Genomic DNA, 23,585 nt, shown 5'->3' with positions numbered 1-23,585 from the left:
ACGTCGAAGCTGCTGACGACAAACCAAAGGGCATCTTTGTGAACTGGTACGTGCCAAACGGGGTGATGAACATTGTGAGTGGTTTGGATTCTTTGTGAAGATGAATCTGATGATATGCATCCCTCATATCCAGCTTGGAAAACACTCTGGTTTCCTTCATCATGAGGAAGAGTTCATTTATGCTGGGGAGAGGGCAGCTATCTGAAATGACCTCCAAGTCGAGGATGCGCAGGTCTATGCAAACCCTCAAATCTTGTGAGTTTTGCTTCTTGATAAGGACGATGGGGCTCAGCCACTCTGATTTTCCACCTCCTCAATGGTGCCTTCCTTCACCATTTAGTTGAGCTTGGTTCTAAGTATGTCCCTGGCAGTCGCTGGCACCGGTCGTACTTTATGCTTAACGGGGACTGCATTTGCTTTGAGCATAATCTTGTGTACAAAGTTCTTGATTTTCCCTGTCCCTTCTGAAAACAGCTTGGGAAAGTCTTCTTTCACTACCGGGACGCTGTGTTGACTGTTAATACTTGATCTTCCGTGCTGGGATCTAATTTGATCTTGAGCTTGGCCTGTTCGTCCCACCCTAGGACTGCTGGGCCTTCATGTGTGAAGTATATTCTTGTGGTGGTCTCTCTTCCCTTGAACTCCACTGTTCCATTGATGTTCCCTAGTAAGTCTACTGACGCACCTCCGAATACTGTGGGTTTGTGGCGTGTGCGGAGGACTTCAACCGTTTCAGTGGCCATTATTTCTTTGTAGGTGCGCTGGGGCAGTATGGTCAGATCGGAGACTGAATCGGCCATGACTCCCATCTCCATGCCATTCACTCTGACTGCGCAGTGGGGCTTTTCCCTCCTGGCTCGTGAGCTGTTAACCATTAGCACTGTGGATCTCCCTTCTTCTTCAGACAAGTATTTCCCTTCCACGTTGTGTTCAGCATTAATGTTCGTAACTTTCTTATTTTGCCACCTGCACACCAGCACAAAGTGTCTGATTTTCTTGCACACAGAGCATTCCTTGTCTCTTGCTGGACATTCCCTGTCGTTGGCTAAATGTTTGGTGCTGGTGAATCTGTGACACTGTAGTGGTTCCTTTCGTCCCCACTTCCCTTCTCTTGCGTCAGTCACTTGTTTCTCCGTCTTGTTCCTAAAGGCGATCGCCTGGACCTCTGCTGGGCGGGAGTTTTCTGCATACTCTTTCCGTCGCCCTGCAGTTTCTTCCACAGCCCTCGTAATCTTGATGGCCTTTTCCAGATGGAGTTATTTCTCTAAAATAAATGTGTCCAGCACTTTTCTGCTGTTGGTGTGGACTGTTAACATGTCGCATATCAATCCCTCTGCATTATTGCCAAAGTTGCACAGTGTGGCTAGTTCACGCAGCTTGGTGATTTAGTCATCTACAGGTTCCAACGCTTCTTGCTTGCGACTATAGAAACGTATCCTGTGCAGCACAATATTTTCTTTGCTGTCAAAGCGCTTAATAATTCTTCTGATGGCCTGTTTCTAAACGCCGTCGTTCTCATCCACCCCAGCTTCAGGCGTATGGCCTGCAAACACTCTATGACCTTCCACACCCAACGCGATTAATAACATAGCTCTGCACCTTGCCGCTGTGAACCCTGCACCTCCTAGTGCTTCCAGGTAAATTATGAATAGGGGATGCCATTGTGGCCATGGAATTGCAGGCCTACCTGGTGTTTTCAGAATCGGCCAGATGGTGTTGCTTCTTGCATGATGATGCACAGGTTCTAGTTTTGATCCTCGTCGCCAAATATGTAGTATAATAAGTGAGAGATGAGCCAGCTGTAGTCGACAACTTTATTTGTCGAAGTAATAACTTGCAATCAACTGGGAACAAGGTTCCTTGAATGTATATGGCCAAGGAAGTTTATAAGGTACTGGACAACAGTTTCCTGGGATGCCCTAAGGCACAAGGGCAGTCTTGGATCTCTGGTGATGAGGAGCGCGGGAGCTCGAACTGCTCCAGAGCTCTGGCGCCTTCAGGATTACTCCTCTCGTCTTACTGTGGCTCACGAGGGTCGCGCCGCAATATCACACAAGACTATGCGATTTCATATTCGAGCTAGATCCCTACAGGCGGGCACCAAGAGTTTGGCTCCCAGTCTGTTGGCTCGTCACCTCAGCCTGGTGTTACCACGGGCCAGCCCTTAGTGTGCGGGCACCAGGAATTCAGCTTCCAAACTGTGGGCACCCAAGGGCTGAACTCCCAGCGTCTGTCAGCCAGGGGCACAGCTTTCCCTTGGTGGGCCACAGTGGTCGAGCTTCCCGAGTGCTGCTCCCATACTAGGAACACTGGCGGTGCACCTCACATTCTGTGCCCTCCAGGTGCTCTGCTCTAGTCTGTAGAGACCCAGGGGGGCAGGCTCGGTCTATGGGTGCTCACGCTTTGGTACTTTTTACACATTTTCTGTCTCTCCCCCAGTGCAATAGACTAGTTCTTTCTGAAGGCATCTATGGGGCACAACTCCTAGTCTATTTAGTTTCAGATGTCAAAGTCCAAATTGCCTGGCACGGGCATCTCTCTGTGCAGGTTGGACACAGGCCTGGTGTGCGTATCTGCATAAAGAGACAAGCCAAAGCTTTTCTGTCATGCTCGCTAGCGGGACACTTGACTTATTATTGCACTTTCTAAGATAAGAGATTAGAACAAACTTGGATTTGCAGTTTTAAATATTCATTTAATCTTTACGAAATAAAAACCTTCAGCCGCACTGTGCTGTCTGCCTGCAGTGCACGTGTGCCAAAGAGTAGTGCCTATTGTTCGGAATGTGGACATGGCATCTCACTCTCTTCTCCATATTCTCAAACAACGTTACTATGCTACCCAAGTGGTTTAGTCAGGGGTAGGAAGGAAGTCGGGTGAGTGAGTCTGTGAGTGCTTGATATTCATTTGTGGTTCACTTCTCAGAGAGTGGCTTTTTATCCGCAAAATACAACCAGAATCATGAGTGAAATGTCCCAGCACAGCTTCTTCTTAAGGCGAGTATTGAGACTGGGTAAAGATGGAACAATTGCATACTTATCTATCTAACATTTGAGGTTTACGTGTTGTTTTCTGATATTTTAGGCACACAACCTCATCACGGTAGCAGGATAATGGATATACATTTGGTCTTCTTAGTTACAGTTACTTACCAACACGTGCCAATCTTGGCAGTGGCAGCCGGCACAAGGGTGGCTTCTGGGCTCGGGTTCCGCTGGGCACCTGCCTATGTCCTACTGGCTGTGCCTTGTTACGCGATGCTGCTCTTTAAGAGGGAGCCAGCGACCACGTGGGGATGACGTGGGAGCGGGGAGGGGAGAAAGGAAAAGTTAGTTAGTATCCTGTAACCGAATAAAGAAGCGTCAATCCTATCTCCGGTTTCGCGTCCTTTACTGTAAAGGCCACCCGGCCTAGCAACTGGCGACGAGGACGTCTCCCGTGGCCCGGAGTCCTCCTACTTACGCGGCGGGTGAACACACCCTGCCGTGCAGCTAATTCCAGCGTCCTTGCCCTGAGCGCTTGTGTGCACAACTCCAGGGTCCTCCTGATAAGACGGCGATCCCGCTGTGCCTCCAGTCAGCCTGATTCCAGGTCCCAAATCCAGAGCACGAGTATTTCGAAAAACGTGTGTGCACCACACAGGGCCATATTACAGCCACACGGCAGTCCGCCAGCAGCCACTCTTCGCTCCACGTGTTGGAGCCCGGGCAAACACATGGATCCACCATGTGGGTGCCTCCTCCTCCCCCACCCACGGTGATCCCACCAAAACAGCGGCGTCTCCTCTCCACGATGCTCACAGTTCCTGAGCGACCCTCACACGCCCACACTGACGGCGTCAGCGAAAGTACTCGCCAGCACAGCCACAGAGACGCAGCGTTTCCCTCCTCCAGGCAACTGAACTGCGCGCCATCCCCCAGGGCACCCGTTATCGGCCAGGCACCATTGCAGGATCCAGCGCTCACCCCATACCAAGCCACCAGGCCCCACCCACAACAGCTACGCCTACGAAGTGCTGGGGCAACACGTATCTGTGCAAATCATGCAAGGCCCTCAGCCCACTGCAAAACACGCAGACAGCACGTGGACCAACCACCCATCCACTAATGAAGACCTGTGCCTCACAACACACAGATACCGCAACTGCCACACGTGTCACAATGAGTGACCCCATGCCTCCTCCACCACCCACGAGGTCCACGGCCACTGCATGGCGCATTTCACTCCCGTTCAACATGACGCCACAGGCGGATAAGGACCCGAGGTGGGTCAAATAGTTGGATGATTTCAACAACTTTATAAAAGCGGCAGGTGAAGACAAGTCTCAGAATCTGAAGAACATGTCCATCAACGACGCTGGCAGAAATCAAAACACTAGTTAAAACCATTCTACCGGAAGAGCAGCCAGAATATGCAACATTAATAACTGCCCTCAACAGGAAGTTGGTGATAGAGCCCAAACGTGACTACAAACTATACATATTTAATCAATGTACTCAACGGAGTGAAGAAATAGTTGATGAGTTTATCACTCGGTTGCGGATCAAAGGTGCACACTGTCAATTTCACACTTTTTCACTAGATGAGGCAATAAGATTGAGGGTGATTGAAGGATGCCTATCTCAACCACTAAAGAAGCAACTGCTAAAAAAACACTCACGATAGACGAAGTAAGTGAGATGGCGAGAATAATATAAAGGGTGGACGTGCAGGCAGGATCCGTATCTGGGAACAGCAACACTAAACCTGACAAAAATGAACTCATTGCAGCAATTCAATGCACCACAGACAGGGGGACATCACCAAAGGGAAACTTGAATAGCCCCAGGCCACAAAGGCAGTGATGCCGCTGTGGCATGGCGTTTCCCCACTCAAGGTCATACCCAGCCCTTTCTCAAAGGAGCGGTAACTGCTGCAGGGATGGACATTTCCAATCCGTCTGCAGAGAAGGCAGACCATTCCCCACCCCGCAAATTCTGCCATGACCACACCAAAGGATGTGCAGTTGTTACCCCCAGAACACTCCACACCAGTCCAGGCCATACCAACAAGGGCCAAGGCACTACGTCAGAACGATGAAAGAACTTCATCCTAATGACTACACACAAGACTCTGATTCTTAGAACCAAAGCCCACTCCAGGAGGATGAGTATGATGAACACCTCAGTCGCATTAGTGGCACGACCGGCAGCACGAACAAGGGTCATCCTACGGAAAAGGGGACTACGACCAATATGTTCAGGATGAGTATGTCAACCTCATACTTGACGACAGAGAAGCAAAAGAGGCCCCCAGGATTCCCATCAACATGGGCGACAGACAGTTCTGTTTCCTAGTTGACTCAGGCACCACTGTTAACATTATGGGGGAACAGGAGTTCCTGTAGATACCTGAATGGCCGGCACTAGCCAAGACACTGGTGAAAATATTCCAGTGGGGGGCAGGCCTCCCTCTCCACTCCATTGGACACTTCAAATGCCATTTCATGCACAATGGGCTCACCGTAGCCACAGTCATTGATATTATCTGAAGCCCTACGAAAGGTCGCTGCCTATTAAGCTCTCACACCGTGTACTGTTTAGGACTCCTCGACATCCATTTCTGTGAAGGTGACTTGATACAAACAGAGGCGCCATCGGGTAACTCCCGAGAACACGTCTACATGGTGAGGGAAAGCTCTCCACCATCAGGCCTCATTACAACAGTGACCGTCATGATGAAATTTCCACCCCTATGCAAAGGGCTGGAAAGGCCGAAAGGATCCCCCATCAAACTACATGTCGATGGGAGAGTCTGACCCGTTCCCCACATCGTAGAAGGGTTGGATTTCACCTACAGGATGTGGTCTCAGAAGAGCTCAATCAGCTGCTCAACGCTGGTATAATTGAACCAGCATCCAGGTCTCGCCCCTGGTGATTGTACTCAAAGAAGGGGGACGACTGAGATTATGCATAGATATGCGGATGGCCACACCGCCATCCAAAGGGAGCGTCACATAGGTACCCGATTTGAGGACATGATAGTCCAGCTAAATAGATCTGTATTGTTTTCCAAGCTGGACCTCAATCAAGGCTACCACCAGATGGAATTACACCCCGACTGGAGGGGCCTCACAACTTTCCCCACCCATGATGGCCTCTTTCGCTACAGACGCCTCAACTTTGTCATCTAATCAGCGGCTGAAATTTTTCAGGAGGCAATTAGACAAGTCATTAGACCAGTACGAGGGGCACTGAACTACAGTGATGACATTCTTGTGTTCGGCAAAACCCGCGAAGAACATGACGAGGCACTGCCAGCGACCTGCACCGCTGTCCAAGAGGCAGATCTAACCCTCAACATTGAGAAATGCCGGTTCAGCAAATCAAAGCTAAAGTTCTTCAGACATATCTTCTCCACAGACGGAAACAACTTAGAAAAGTAACAGAGTTACATCAGGTGAAAACATTGTTCAAATACACTGAACTAAGAGCTCCTGAGAAGATAGTGACCTGAAACAACTGGGTCTGTCACTCTGATAAGGAGGATGCTAAAGTATGCCTGGAAAGTTAAAATCTCATTTTGAATCGGTACAATATTATGCACTTATTTCATCATATACCGAAATTGAAATCGGTATCAACGGAGGACATTCGCATTGTCCAGTTCGTAATTGAGTCTCGCACAGACTGGGTTATTTTACATCTGTGCTCCCAATTAATAAAAGCTGAAATTCTGGAACTGAGAGAACTGCTATACCCGCTGGGGTATGACTGAGTGACTTCCAGGATGGTCCTATCGTCTCAATGAAACAAATGACTTAGGCCTCTAGCCCTCCTCCCAACGTAAGAAGAAATAATTTAGGTCTCAGTTCAATGGGTCAGAGTAACCCGAATGGCCACCACAGGGCTCATTCAGCCAAACCATCATTTAGAGTCACTTTCTCCAATATTGCCCAAAAAAGGAATGCTTTAACAACTAGTAACACTTTAAGTTCTGAGTTCGAGTAACCCCAATCTTGTTCATGGTTGGCAGCAGCCGTGACGGATCCCTGTTTGCCCTAGAGACAGAAAAAGGGGGACCGGAAACCCTTATGTCTAGGCTGCTGGAATACAATGGGTTTTGCAGAGCTCTTTTCAAATAAAAACTTGGGACTAGAACAATTTGATATCATATGCCTGCAGGAAACGTGGCTGAGGACTGTACCTCTTTGTGAGGGGTATGAAGAGTCTCCTGAATGAAGCACAAAAAGGTAATATGGGTAGACCAACTTCGGGACTGCTAGTGCTGATCAAAATGGCTAGAAAGCTGAAGGTAATCAAAGTGAACCAATCAAACTCTTTTGTCCAATCATTATGGATCCTGTTTCAGAAGCAGAAGGGGAAACAAAATAAGACTCTAATTTTAATCAATGTATATTGGGGAATACATTTGGGGAATAAATTATGAGAATGACGTCTTCCTTACAGAATCAATAATGCAATTGATCGTTGAAGCTTTAACGTCAGTGGATGACCCCACTTTATACTATGTGGTGACCTCAATATGCATCTTATGAATGGTGAGGGGGTGTTACAACATAAATCGCTGCTTGCTGAGAGGGCTAAACTATGGCTTGGTGAAATAAAAATTCGGGAAATGTTTATGTTAAATGGCAAGATTAATGGAAATATGCCAGTCTCAAATACTTGTTATAGAGGAGAACAAAGGGGGTGTATTGATTACTGCTATGTCTCCCAGAATGTCCTGATCGATACCAACCAATTCAAGGTGGTTGAAATGCCCACCAGTGACCACAACTTAATAGCAGTAAACTGGGATGTGGACTGTAAGAATATAAAAAAGGGAGCTCAGGGCCCAATGGATCTTACATGGGGCAAGAACAGACTCCGAATTCGATCATTGGAAGTCCCCAGAATTACTGGAAAGTACAAACAATTCATCCATAAACACCCTGGGGTATCTGACTATATAGGGATTCTACAGGCATATAGAGAAGAATTAGCCCCTGGTAGCAAGATCAAATTCTTCCAAGTGCACAAATACAACCAAGAAATTGTGATAGCCAGACAAGCCTTTATATCAGATATGAGAAGGCTTAAAAGACATAATAATGATCCATCAGGTATCCTCAGACAAAAAAGGAAAGAAAAATACAGAAATTGGCTCAAAGCTTCTAAAGCTGCTAGACTCCAGTTTGATACAGAACATATGCTCAAAATGCTTGTAAAAAGAACATCAGACATGTATGGGAGCTGCTAAATAATGATGGAAATTTCAATTTGGTGTTGCCCAGGCCTGCTGGGTGGATCATTACTCTAAGCTCTTCTCTCTGGGGGATGAAGTCTCGCAACGGGAGCTACCAGAATCTTCGGAAGCTGGGCGTTTAGCATTGATATAGAAGAAATTAAAACCATCATTTCTAAGCTGAGCTCCTCGAGAGCGGCAGGCCCTGATCGCCTAGCAAACCATGTTCTAAAAGGAAATGTCGAGGCTTGGGCTGATTTAACTATAGAGATCTTCAGACAAGTCATGACAACGAAGCAGTTCCCGTCTACATGGAAAGAGGCAATATTAGTCCCAGTTTTTAAAAAGGGCGGCCATAGGGAACCTTAAAACTACCACCCAATAGCCCTATTAGTGTCATGGTTTACAGCATGAAAGAGGGCAGACGTGGATTCAACTCCCTCTCTCACTGATGCAAGAGTGGTGGCTTCCATGGTGCCTACGGCAGCTTCATGAAGGCAGGCAATTCGGTTTGCGTCGGGTAACCCGTTCGTTACAATGGTTACCTCGATGCGTGAATGCGGTGAGGTTTCTGGCTGCTCCATAAAGGGATTCCCCTTCTGGCAACCCAGCGCTTCTAATACAAGTTGTTACACGACTTGCTCCTTGCCTCCTTTACTCAGTTCTCTTTATGGAACTTTGTGCGCTTCGATAAGCTGATTCCTATCTGCCTTACTGACTTCCTGTCCCACTCCGTACTCAGAGAACCTCCCTGCTTCCCTCCAGGGATTTCCTTACCTGCCTCTTTTGATTCTACCTGGCAGCCCGACTCCCTCATGGACACCGTAAACCCTGAATTTGACTTTGGATTGTGTAACTGGACTGCTGCGGATTCCCTTGGCCCCGTGTTATGATCTCCTCCTTGAACTGACCTCGGATTGTTAACGGACTGCTGTGGATTCCCTTGGCTCAGCATTTTGATCTCTTCCTTGAACTGACCTTGGATCGTTCTCTGGATTGCTGTGATTTTTGTTTCCTTTTATTTTCCCTTTGTTATATTTTGTCTTTTGGTGACTTTCAACGGACACCCTGCATCACCTGGAAAGAGCACCCTGAAGAGACGCTTTGCAGTATTCCAGTGGCTACTATAGGGTCATTAGAGCGTCCTTGTGCCCTCTAGGTATGTACATACTAACCTTCTTCTTTATTGTTTTTTCCTCCACGTTCTGGAATTGTTATTTTCCTGTATCTTTATTATATCCACGAACCAAGAGGAAATCAATTGGAGCATTACGTACCATAAATAGGATACAGGCTCAGTTGCTACACCTACAGGTTTGTCTATTACGGTTATTTTTCATTGTTATGTTGTCTTTATGGCTTTAAGATACTAAATCTGTTTTATCCTTCTTTACAGCCTGGTGCATACCTAGGTGGTATGATTTTCTCTTTTGCCTTAACCACAATACTGTCTCTGAATACAAACTGACAGTGGGGTATTTAAGGAAAAAGGTCATCCTGGTTTCAGGAGACCCCGGATTATGGGGTTTTGAGGCTAAGACGTATTAGGATCCCGGAGTTGGGAGTCTTGTGAGTATCTGATTTGGTAAGTGGTGCCACAACAATTAGACACCATGGGCAAACTATTTCCCAGACTACTATCACGAGATCTTAATCAGGGGCAGTCCAGTCTGGACACATGGACCCACGGCAGACAGGGTTTGTAAATGGGATCGGTACTTCAGTAAATTTGTTCCTTTTAAACCTCTTAAAGCTGAGAGCGATCGAAGCCAATAAGAATGTGTACCTGGCCTTCTTGGACCTCGAACAAGCCTTTGACTGCCTCGATAGGGAACGGCTTTGGCACAATCTCACAATGTGGAACTGCCCGTCTGACCTAGATGAAGCAATTAGGCTTCTGTTTTCAAACACTTCGGCCCAGGTGAGGCTCTCCTCTGTGGGGGTGCTGTCAGAAATAATCCTGACCTACAGAGGCCTAAAGCAAGGACGCTCCATAGCGCTGATTCCCATTAACATTTATTTGTCAGATTTGGGAGAATCACAACAAGGAATACAGGCCTTCCCCCCGAAATTTGGGAGCTAGAGCTGCCTTGGGTCCTGTATGCGGACGATTTAGTGTTAATTGACCAGAAGCCTATCAGACTTCAACGCAGGCTAGATGGCTTTATCACCTACCTAAAGCTGAATAACATGCGGATCAACGCGAACAAATCCAAAGTTCTCATAGTGTCCCCAGCAACTAGAAAACTTAAGGGAGGCCCAACCTGGAGAGTGGGGCAGGAAAATATAGAGAAGGTTGAGATGATACCGGTGATTAACAAGAACTCAGATGAGAGAGCTCACCTAATAATGCTGCGGGCGAAAGCCAGGAAACTTGCAAACCAGGCGATAGTATTGCACAAGAAATTTGGGGCCTTTTCGCTGTTTCCTCTGCTGATGTTTTACAAGCAAAAAGTGACCCAGATACTCACCTATGGGGCAGAAGCAATTCTTAACATAGCATGGAAAGAGTGGTGCTTGCTAGAATGATTGTTTTGGAGGAACGTCCTGAGACTCCCGAAATCTCTCCCAATGGCATGCATCCGTTTTGAGTTGGGACTGCAATCGTTGGAGTCAGTGGTGGCATGGAAAATAATTTCCCTTTATAGGAAATGCCTGACATCAGAATCTGCTCCGTCTCTTGAAATCCTGAGACAAATTGATTCTGCCCGGTCATACAAATGGCTCAAAAGTTTGAAAGACTCGTGTGGAAACTATATGAAGGAGCGTGACATAAAGCATGATTTACTAATTAATAACCCATTGAAAGCGAAAAAGAGATTGCTGGAACTAGACTGGATCAACACCATGCAGTCCATAGGCACGTACCAGCTCTCTTGCTCTTCCTGAGGATCGAAGGGGAGTAAACCAAATCCTGAGATACTTGCAAATGTTTCCATCCATGCATTATAGGGACCTGTTTATGCAATGTCGCTTAAAGATGCTGTAGTCAAAGGAGGTGCTCCTTCTAAGGAGGCAGATCTTGGCAGCCGATGCATGCTGTAGATACTGTGGTGACCCCCAGGAGAAAGAGTCAATTTTCCACCTGGTAACTAGCTGCACTACCCTAGTTGAGGCCTGAATGTGGTTGCTGGGAAACCTTTTTAAACAAGCTGACTCATTATCAGCCAAGGAATGGTGGAATTGGGCATTACTAGGGGGAAAGGTCAGACTGGTGCTAGCAGTAATGTCTTTTGTAGAATTTGTCCTTAAAAAATAATAGTGAAAGGAAACAAGAGAAGTCACGGAAGTAACACCCAACCTCTTTAGCGATATGGATAGAAAAGCGTGATGTGGAAATAGAGAAACTATCTTGGATTGTAATCTCCATGGGGGATATAATGAATGTATTTTGATGAAGTGGATTTTGTGTAAAAAGATTTTGTATAAACGGTTTTTTGTTTGTTATAACAATGTAATAAACCATATACTTTAAAAAAACAAAAGAAATAGCCCAGATTTCCAATATGTTTTTTTTGTTCTATCGCTCTCATTGTCTTTTGAGCATCTCTCCGGATCATTTCCTTCTTATGGCCCTTAATCCAACTGTTATAATCTTTCTTTAGTTTCCACACATCCTCCCGGCCAGATGCTAGCTGAGTCTTTTTTAACTTGGTCAAGGTTTGTCTTAGGGTTTTTCTTTCTCATGGCAACCTCTGTATCGTACCCATGATAATGTCCTGTTCTAGGTGTGACACTGTGAGAATTCGGAACCAGGTATGGCGCCAGCAGCAACACATAATCTATTGTCAAATGCTGGTGATGGAGGCTTGTTGTTGAAAGATTTCTTAAGAGCATCAATCCCAGTCTCGCTACATCTTTCTTGATCATCTTCAGTCTACATCCTTTATTTGTAAGTTCTACTTGGGTGGGGGAAAAGTGTGAAGACCTCACCAAACCCCCCTCCCAGCTCATTGCCAACAACTTGTGCTCACTCGCATTAGTTGGTATTACCTTGAAGGATGTTATTAGGTCTATCAGATCGCGTGACACAAAGATTAAATCAATTACAGAGGCTTGTAGCCCCCGCTACCAAGTTGGCTTGCAGCAATTTTGGTCCTCAAAATGGCCATTTAGAAGATGTAAATCCTGGGACATCATCAGGGAGTTCCATTTTGGCCTCTCAGAATCTGTTGGACACGGGCCGTCGAGGTATTGGATGTCATCATTGCTTGTCCAGGCCCGAATAGACAGTTTAAATCGCCACATAAAATAATTGATGGACTCTCCTGGCTACGCGCTTCATTGATGACTTCTGCAATGGCATTGGTCATCTTCTTTATTCCAGCCTTCGCAGGGTTCCAATAGAAATTAATTAAGCACAGATGCTTTGCACGTGGTGCCGGGGGCTTCTCATCATGCTGGTTTTTCTTAAGAGTAGTTATCTGGATAAGCAGTCCATGATTGATAGACTTTACTACCTCCAAGTTGGAACCTGACCTGATCAAGGCCAGAAGCCCCGCCATTGGACGTCCTGTACCAGTTGAGATTGCCAGATATAAAAATCCTGCAAAGCCTTCCAGCATCATTTTTTTGGTTAACCAAATTTCTTGAAGACATATGAGATCTGCGTTGGTCCAAGGTGTTTCACCTTTTTTCAGCAAATGTGAGAAACCCTGTGTATTCCAGGAGATAAGGGACAGACCGGTCGGCTCCAGCTTTTCTCTTTTTAGCTATTCAGAATCATCCAGTATAAGTGCTGCGGCAAGCCAAGGCCAGGAAGACTTCTCTGGTAGTTCAGATGGCTTTGTCACCTCAAGTTTCATTTTTCTAACAGAGATAGTGTTCCCTGTGCGAGTTATTGTCAAAGTTATATTTGATGCTTTTTTTACTAATAGTTGCTCTCTCCAGTGTAAGGGGGCGCATATAATCGCTGGCTTCTGGTTGACCTTGATGCGTTCTTCTGCTGGCCGAGTGGCATCTCCTTTCCTTGTGTGACGCGCAAAGTCCCCCAAGTTTATTTTTTGGCTTTTTGGCTTAAAGAAATCTGGCAATCTCAAGCAAGAATTATTAAGTCCCCTGCCTTCCTTCCCTGTGGGGGCCAGATGGATTGCATCGTTAGGCCTGTTGATGGCCGGTCATTATGATTTCTTGTTCCCGTGTCCTTTGAAGGACTGAGCTGTTTAGGTTGTATGGTGTTAGAGTGGAATTTCCTTTTGATGATCTCTCTTTTTTCGCGAGAGTCAGGAATTTTTGTGCCATTGGAGGGCAAGCTGTAGACACTGAGAGCAAGGGCAGATCGTGTGTTGAGCTCCTGGCCGAAATATCAGTTTGTTGAACATATGCAATATCATCATCATCATTGTCTACGGAATAGGTGGTAAGATTTAGTAGTAGCTCCCAGTGATCTTCATCTAAGCTTTGGACTTGCTCACTGTCGAGATTTGAGTCAAGAGAGGAGTTTACAAGTTTATGCTGCAAATTATTGGCCTTATTATCACTCAGAGGTAAGAGGCTCACTTTTCTCAAGAAACTTCTAAATTCCTTTGAGTGGGCCATCGGGGGAGGATTTGATTGTTTGGACTTTTTGGTCAGAAATAGAGGGGATTCTTTGTTTTTTCAAATACCGGGAACGCTTTTGGCGTCACCTTTTTTGTTGACAATGTCTTCCGTTCTGTCTGGCAATTTGTTGGATGATTAGTTTGGCCTGTTGGTCAACCCAGACTTCCTCCATTATTGTAGTGTCTTGTTCAACTGGTAAGTTTGGGATCTGTTTTGTTGGCTCCTTGTCAATTATGGCATGTTCCAGAAGGTCTTCCAGTAGGGCAGAGTCTGTCAGAGTTGAGGGGGTCAATTCCTTGGTAGTCTTCCCACTACCTGTCCGATGGGTGCTGTGTTTTGAGGGATCTGCTTCTTACAGGACTCTCTGCTCCCCCACCTGATTGGATGCCATCACAAAGCCTTCAATGTAAGCTATTCTAGTTTGGAGCATTACCAAAAGGGTTGTTTGATCCTTTAGGTTATCATTCAAGGTCTCATAAAGTTTCATAAATGGTGCCATTGCGATTGTTTCCACTGAAATTTGACTAAAAACGTAATTCCCTGATTTTCTTTGTATGTTCTTATCTTTTGTGTGATTCCTCAGGGAGTTCCCCTCTCGTTCCACATGGGACAGAGACAAGGTCTCAGGGGATCGAAGTTGGCTGTTCAGCATGTTTTCCTCTGAAGGTCTGCTTGATCTTTGTTGAGCGTTATCATGAATTGAGCATACCTCAGGTCTTGTTTCAATCGTATTTTCAGACAGTTTTGACTCTAGTTGCTAGTTCTGTCACCATCCAGTCTCCCAAGTTTAACGGTTCATTGCTAAGGTTGACCCCCTTAGACAATTTAGAGGATACCACAAGTAAGTACATTTTTTCATTCAGAGGGTCAATTTATTGGCGTACATTACATCTGATAGCTAGAGGCCATTGCACCACAGAGAGCCGCCGGGTATCATGAAGGGCGCTGAGTAAGAGCGGGTCAGAAGATTTAAGTGGATGCACTAAACCCTCAGCATCACTTCCCTCCCTTGATGAGTAATCAGAGCTTAAACTGGCTCTTTTTTGTGCGGGAGTTCTTGTCCCTGTTGGTGTGTTTATAGAGCCAATGGTGAGTGTATTTGCGGCCCAGGAATCAATGACCCTCGAACCCTCCAGCGGTTCACCGTCTGTCAAGTCCCTGCCAGAGGACTCGCAGGTAGCTGTTGTATCCGTCCCGGGCTGTGCTTGGGAAGGTACGTCCACCAGTTTCTTGGGGATCACCCAACCTCCCAGCCCGGAAGTCTGTGTTAGCTCGCCTTTCCATTTTCATTTAGGCTGAGCTTGTCTTTTCATGGTGGTCGCTGTCAGGCTGATGGATTTCTTGCCAAAAGGCGCAGTTAAGGGGTCCACTGTTTTTTGAAGGTCAAAAAATGACCCTGTCTCAATCGGACGACAGGGCTTAAACAGTGACTTCAGAAGATATATTGTTGTCTGTGGGCCTTCCTCTTCTTGTAGTGAGGAAAAGGTTGGAGCAGAGATCAATTTTGCACTTTCATCCGATTTTTTGTTGTAGTTGTTTGTCGTTTACTCGCGGCAGAGTAGTGCGAGCGACCAAGGCCCCCGCTTCATTTGTCAAGGTCTGATGCGACCTCCAAGTCTGTTAAGCAAGAAGAGACTTGCAGATGACTATGCGTCTTTACATAAGTCCCTGCAGGTGTGCTGAAAAGGCTCTTGTTGGACACTCAGTATATCGAGACGACGACGACTCTCACAGGTCGATATCGAATGACTGGTTTGCGGCAGGAAATCAGAAAGAACCCCATCCTCATCGGCACGATTAAAGGAAGAGTTGGAGAGACAAGCATTGTCTTTGTACCTCAAGATTGCGTTGGTGACCGTGGTTGTTGCTACCGCTGAAAGAGCCACTGGTAGCACCTCTGGTAAGGCCTCTAACCCCTGTGGCATCGCCCGCCCCTTCAGGGAGGCTGCCATGTCTGACGTGTTTTCCAGCAGCAGAAAGTAAGAATGGGGTGGTAATCGTGGATGGGAGAGCCACCTGAGGGTTGATCTTTTGATTATTTGTCTCCCCCTGCACCTTTTGATCCCCACAGGAACCTACCTCAGGAGCCTCAGGAGTCTCTGCTGGCGAGTTGCAGGGAACTTGTAGATGTAGATGAGAGTTGGCACTTTGGAGGCTTCTAGACCGATCTGAGGACTTGTTCATACTCGTAGCTTCTCACCTCACCAGTTTTCTAAGTTTACACTGGTGATCCTGCACAAAGTCCATCCAAGTCCTCGACCGGGGCAACACGGCAACAGTCGGCTGACTGGCGATTGACTGGACTCAGCGCCGGACTCTCTGTACCTCCCCAGTCAACATGAAGAGGTTTAAAGTGACAGCGTTCTGTGTGGAGGTAATTTTCATTCCATGCTTCAATTGCACAGAGGGGATCAGTTACATTTGCGCTCACCTGCAAACAGGTCCTCTTTGTGCAACTGTAGGCATTTGCACGGCGAAGTGCAAAACTATGGTGTAAATGCAGGCGTATATATTTTTGATATCTACTTAGAAGATTTATCAATTATACAGTTTACTTTCATTTCCTTTCACACACAATTCATTCATGTGAATATGACCCTTAACAGGTCGAATACAGCTAGGCCCCTGCCAGGCCACTGACGCATTTTGGTCTTCTATATTTTGGTCTTCTATAAACCTCACAACACGTATTTGTTACTTCTTTATTCTATTGTCTAAATCCCCCTGAATAAGGTTCTAAATTAGTGACGAACTGAAACATGTTGGGGAAGATATGTTTCTAAGAAGAAATATATTTCGAAAACTGAACTGTTTTTAAAGTTTTTTAATAATAAGTATTGTTACATGTATGGGGTGGTGAAAATAAGGAAAAGGGTGCTCCTTTGAAGTGTAAAACACAGTGATCTACCACCATGAAATACAAACAAAAGGGTTGCTTTTTTGTATATGCAAGCTGGCAGCTAACAATGGCTTTTACATATCATTAAGCGGAATTCATAGCCTGGGCTTCACAGGACCAGGACATTCCTCAGGTATGTTTCTTTGAAGCCTTATCTTTAATTATTGAGCTGGGTGGGGCAGACACAAGTGTTAATTGGAGAGTGCTAATGGACCCTTTATCTGACATGTTACAGCTCACTGGGAAGGGGCCATTAGCATTCCAAAGCCCCTCATTCTGTGTATATTGCACAGTAAATGACTGCATCACATAAACCTGATGTTTCTAGCTAATCTGTGATGTGTCCAATTTGTTGACATAAAACAATGTAATAATACATGCACATTTTAGACACAAGATGCTTGTGTGAAACAATCTGTGGTGTGAAGACAAGTAGAGCAATACACAGATGTCTGATTGCCTTGTGCACGCAAGACAATTGCAAGCATCAGGGTTTTGTAATTGTTTTACGGACTCAGGAATATGGGGTGTTTAAAATGAATGTTGAAAACAAGGAAAGGGGGTGTTATCAAAAGAATTTAGACAAGTATGGGTACAACTTTAGACTGAGAGTACCAGCACCAGGCCCGTAGGCTATGGCCAGCAGGGTGCATGGACCTATCCACTTCCGTTGCTATGTCCCGCATACATGACACAGCAATCTATTTGTGAATGGAGCGTTCAGTTAAAGTACAGATGCTTGTACTGAGCATGTGGTGTTTGTCTTAAATATGTTGTCATCGAAAGCACTGCATTTATTAGTGCTTAGATGACAACATATTTGAGCAAACAGGAAAATCCTGGCACCGATAGGTCCCTGCGCCCTGCTGGCCACGGCCAACAGGGCATGCCTGAAAGTGCCCTGGCCCGATGCGCTGAAATAGCCGTCCACGAAAGCGCCACGCCGGAATGTCCAGCTTCTTGATTTATGTTGTGCAACATTCCTTTAGACTTTTATTGTTGGTTTTGGTGCATGTAGCCCTACAGTTAAGGGGGGTATCGACCACTTTTACTCCCTAAAAATAGGCACATACTCCCCAAAAATAAAATGAGTATAAAAAAATGAATAAAAAAATAGAAATCAGACACATAAGATCTTGTGCCCCTGCTTTCACCCAGACTGCTCCAAGGATATATGTTTGGAGCAGTAGTGCCTGTAATACCGAAGGAAGAAAGTGCTATTATTACTGCCTGATTGGAAGAAGTAAACACGTATCTTTTGATGTGCCTGCATATCTAGGTGCAATGAAATCATTACAAAAACATTCCTGTTTCCCAGTTAAAACATATTTGTTCTTGCCGTTGGGAAATGGACTTACATTTTTACTCCCTCCAAAATAGGTTTACTCGTAACTTTAAAAAAATAGTGAGTAAAATACTCCCCCTTCGAAATCTTATCTGGAACACTGGGTGCATGCAATGCAACAGCGGACAGATAAAGGGGAATACGAGTTCAGAATAAGAATATTTGTTTGCCATGGCAAATGGTGACATTGTGGAATGCATTGGCTACAGCATCAATTGTTTCTTTTCTTTTTCCTCCACCACCTCCCAGTGCAGCAACGCCCCCCTCTCCCCCCCATTACCCAAATAGGGTTCTCAAGCCAGCAAGCTTTCACGGACATAGCATTTCGCACAGCACCTAACACATAAACATGCTAAATGTAACGTTACAGTATGAGCCATCTATGCAAACAATTCCTGTTAATGACAATGTCAAGGATCATGTGATGTCTCTTAGCAAGGCAATGTAATGTTTACCATGTATTTTCAGACTATGGTCAGCCAAACTCCCAGACAACCTAAAGAGCTTCAAGGCCATTGTAATGGCGGCTATGTGCTTTGTGTCGTGTATCAACCATTCAGGGTATGAGTTTTAAGTTTGTGCCATTCAGTATTTAGGAGGTACAAATGTTCTATTTTCCTTTGCGGTGCTTGCACTCTGCTCAGTGCCTTGCCTGGACAGCCATCATACACTGCTCCTGTCCTTTGCACTCCCATTGCCTGACCCAAAGATGGCCAAGCAACAGCAGTGTCATCAGCCCACAACGCGTTTCAGCTTTGCCCTCTGGATCCCGTGTGGTACCGTGAGGACTGTGTCAATATACGAGTGTTTATGGAGTCCTCCACTTAGGCAGCTCTCTCACCCGCCAAGCACCCTACACGCCCATAGGAATCAATGGACTTTTACCCGCCAAATACAAAATCAGGTGTTTTCAGCCGCCCACGGGCCATGTAAGGTTGAGAGCAATGCTCGGAGGACTCCCACCCTCGCCTGCGCCCAGCGTGCTTTAATCCCTTCCGTGCACGAGTACTCCTGTGCTGCTGCCACTGAACCCACCATTTATCTGGGACTCCAGCTGGTACATGGTTTTAAGTGGGGGTAGGGGAGTGATGGATACCCAGCAATCAATTTTTCAATTTTTTTCTTGGATGGCACTTTTTTTTCCTTGGCTGTCTGACCTCCGTGGCTCAAACTGCGTCACTCTTAAGGACTACAAGAAGGGATTGGGCCTCGACGGAAGGGTACTCAGTCAAACACATTTGGAGTGCAGCAATCATGTCCTCCTCAAACCCCTGCTGGATAAGCATACAAATGCAAAGTGAGGACCGGGCAGGACATGCATGCTCCAGTGCTGATAGCAATGTGGTCAGGGACATGGTCTGTTTATCGCGGACTTGCTGTGCTGCTTGGTTCTTGTGTCTACTTTAATCTCTCGCTTGCTGGTCAGCCCGATTAAATATATCAGTCATATTGACATCATGGAATGTTTCTTCTCCGAGTCTCATATGTGGCAAAATATTAGGCTCCAATGCCCGGCGTTGCTTTTTACTTGGGCAGTGTTTGCTTAATCGTGCTCGTGTTTCAGACCCCGTCTGATATATTTAATCGGGTTGACCAACAAGCGAGAGATTAAAGGAGGCACAAGAACCAAGCAGCACAGCAAGTCCGCGATAAACAGATGCACACAGTATTTTTCGCATGCTGAATTGAAGTAAATAGGTTTTCCAAAATTGTGTTGAACAAGTTGTGATAACCTGGGCATTTGTCCAATAGTTATGCCGTTTGTTTCCAACATTACTCATTTTATCAGCCCCTTTCGTTTCCCCTCTAGTAAGGTGCTGCATGAGACATTTCCTTTGTTTGGCATAACAAGGCCGCAGATTTTTTTTTTACATATACAAAAACCACTGCAAACAGGTATTAAACTTTTGATCCAATAGGTGTGGCGACTGCTCCTCGTCCTGCTTCCCCCTTTTTCTCCATACTGATTGCAGGCATAACTCCCCCAAGGCCTTCGAGTCTGAGAAACCGCCTGCCCCTGCAGGTCTTTGCGGACTGGGAGAGCGCCGTTTGTTGGGGGGAAGTTGAGCCACAATTGCTACCGCCAGACACCCCCGCCGTTTAGGCTCCCAGGAGGCGCTGTCTAGAATGGGCGAAGCCCCTTCCGGTTTAGCAATGGCTCATTCGGAGTCTTAGTCTTATCCTGGGTTGCCACAACCCGCCTGTCCATCCTGCGACAACGACGTCCAGGCTCTGCCATAGCTGTAGGGTGGGAGGGTGGGAAACGAAGTCCTCCTCTCTTGGCGGGCGCCCGGCTGCTGGAAGAGCTGCAAGTGCTCCCAAGCTGGGCGCCCGCTGTACTTATGCGCCAAGCCACGCCCTCTTTCTTTGTTGCCCTTCGCGGGCTTTCCGGGGCTCTTGGCGCCCTTTCCTCTGCTCTTTCGCCCTCCTCTCGGGGGGGAGGGGCAAGAGCGCGAAAAGGAGTAAGGCCCCTGCCCCGGTTATCGGGGTGCCTCCTCCACTCGCTGCACTCCCCTTCGTCACCTTCATAACCTGGGCATTTGTCCAATAGTTATGCCGTTTGTTTCCAACATTACTCATTTTATCAGCCCCTTTCGTTTCCCCTCTAGTAAGGTGCTGCATGAGACATTTCCTTTGTTTGGCATAACAAGGCCGCAGATTTATTTTTTACATATACAAAAACCACTGCAAACAGGTATTAAACTTTTGATCCAATAGGTGTGGCGACTGCTCCTCGTCCTGCTTCCCCCTTTTTCTCCATACTGATTGCAGGCATAACTCCCCCAAGGCCTTCGAGTCTGAGAAACCGCCTGCCCCTGCAGGTCTTTGCGGACTGGGAGAGCGCCGTTTGTTGGGGGGAAGTTGAGCCCCAATTGCTACCGCCAGACACCCCCGCCGTTTAGGCTCCCAGGAGGCGCTGTCTAGAATGGGCGAAGCCCCTTCCGGTTTAGCAATGGCTCATTCGGAGTCTTAGTCTTATCCTGGGTTGCCACAACCCGCCACGCCAAAGGTGGGTTCTCGCCCACCGTGGCTCCCCCCTTTCCTAGCTTATAACTCCAGTAGTTTTGTGCAGATGTTCCAGAAAAACAAATCCATTCCCTGCTCCGACAAATGCACACCGTCCTTCAAGTAGTACTCCGTGTTTTTTAGATTGATCAAACCATGACTGATGTGTTGAAGGCCTCTCCCTTTGCAGAACTTAGCCATGGCCCAGTTCAACTTCCTCCTTGAGTTTTCCACGGCTGCCTGACTCTCGGCGCCCCTCCATTCGCGCCTCGAGATGATTTCAGACCATACGATTTCCGTGTCCCCCAATTGAGCCGCTAGTTCCTGCAATGATGACATCATTTCTCTGAGCAAGATCCCCCTCCCCAACTCAGCCAAATCATTGCCGCCGAGGTGAACCACCAATACGTCAGGCCTCCGATGGCTCCTCAGGAGACTGCGTATGTGCCCTCGCAGCTGTGCCCATTTCATGCCCGGCACTCCGTGCCACTGCACCCGGTACTCCCCGGCGGTCAACACCTCCTGTTTGGCTGACCAGCTTCCCTTGGCCCTTGACACAAACGAATGGCCCACCACCCAGGCGGACCGCCGCCTTCCCCGCCTTGGTGCTACTGCGGGGAGACAGGAGGGAGGAACTGTTAGTCTTGCATTTTTTCAGGCCTGACATACCGCTTAAAACAATATGACCTCCAGCCCCCAATCTGTTTGATTGTTTCCGCACCCAGGCCCATCCCAGCCGCAGTTGTGGCGGCCCCAATCCTAAAGGAGTGTGTCCCGAAAATCCCCCTGGAGAACCCCGCCTCCCCCAGTGTCCTGTCCAACACCCTTTTGAACTGAAACAGGCTTAGTGCCGTTCCATCGTTGTGCACCAGGAAGGGGGCCTCTTCACCCGTGTGGCACCTGTGGATCAGGTACCTGCTCACGCATCCTACTGGGCAGACTGGACTGTCTTGCACCCTCCCCAATGTGATCATTCTGCCTTTACCCATCTGATCGGTCTTGGACCTCCTCAGATATAAGCATAACTGCTCCCCATGTACCCTTACATCACAGCTCCTCAAGAAACTCAAACCTTTCCCCTTCTTGTTGGCAGGCACCAGTTCGCTTACCCGCAACGCCCCAAAAAATGCGAGAGAGAAGGCTGCTGCGAACAATCTTATTTCGTACTCGTCCCTGCACACCACCCCCAAGTTCCTGATCAATTTGTGCAATTTTCCCACATCTATGGGCCGTCTCTCGTCGGGCTTTGCCAATACCTGTTTGGCCCAGCCTTTCATTGCCATGACAATATAATGCTCCCTCGTGGGATCAGGCATGCCCCTTAATTTGTAGAATTGAGCAATCGCCGCCAAGTGATAAGCCACCCACGCCCTGGACCGTCCTTGGCTCCAGGACCATCCCACAAAGGCGCGCACAGGCCGGCCCTTTTCGCTCTCGGGCAGAACATTACTCTGAAAGGCCCTGAATCGTTCCCAGCATGCCTTGTATCTCCGCATAGTGCCTGGTGCGAGAGCCGTGTTGATCAGTGCGCTCAAATCTCCCCAACCAGTCCCCACCACTGTGACTGGAAGGGTGTCATCCTTGCGCTCGCCTCCGGATGGTTTTCCCGGAACTTTCCCCACTGCAAACGAGAAAGAGAATCAGCGGCCACATTCTTAACCCCGGGTATATGCCGTACCCTGACTTCTGCATTCAGTTGCAGCAAGCACCTAGTCAATTCCCTGAGCAGCCCCAGCGCCCTCCCATTCTTGCTTGTTCCCTGGTTGATAATCTGGACCACTGCTAGGTTGTCTGACCAAACTAGCACCTTCTTGTCTTGCATCTGCCCTGGCCAGAGCTTGAATGCTACCACTATCGGGAACAGCTCCAGTACCGTGATGTCCCTGGTGATCTCCCTGGACCGCCATTCCGCCGGCCAAGCATGCCCGCACCACCTAGAGCCCAAGATGGCACCAAAACCTAGGGCCCCTGATGAATCGGTAATCAAGTTCGGTCCATCTCCCTTACCCAGGGGTTCCTTCCACACCAATACCCCGTTAAAATGGTCCAGAAAGGTCTTCCACATTTCTAGATCTTTCTTAACCTCTCTCCCTAGGCGCACGTGTTGGCCTGCGTGCTTCAAGCCCACTGTCTTCAACTCTATGCTTCTAGCGAATGCTTTACCTGGGGGGATCACTTTGCCTGCGAAATTTAAGCTGCCTGCTAAGGACTGGAGCTCTTTCAAAGTGGCTGTCTCCTTGCCCAGCAATCCCGTAATTACTTCCTTCAACCTCAGTACCTTGTCTCCCGGAAGCCTGCACACCCCTGCTACAGAATCAATTTCAATCCCCAAAAACACAAGTGATGTCACCGGACCCATCGTTTTTTCCTCTGCCAGAGGTACACCAAATTCTTCCATTAACCCCTGAAATACCGCCATGAGGTTCTTGCAATCCTGGGTCCCTTGGCCCCCCACAAACATGAAATCATCAAGGTAATGCACCATCCCCCCAACCTTGCTTCTACGCCTTACTGCAAATTCCAGGAATCTGCTAAACCTTTCAAAATACGCACATGAAATTGCACACC

The sequence above is a fragment of the Ambystoma mexicanum genome, chromosome 1p (assembly GCF_040938575.1).
Source record: "Ambystoma mexicanum isolate Mex_15411 chromosome 1p, UKY_AmexF1_1, whole genome shotgun sequence".
Lineage (NCBI taxonomy): Eukaryota > Metazoa > Chordata > Amphibia > Caudata > Ambystomatidae > Ambystoma > Ambystoma mexicanum.
Note: the sequence above shows the minus strand (reverse complement) of the source record.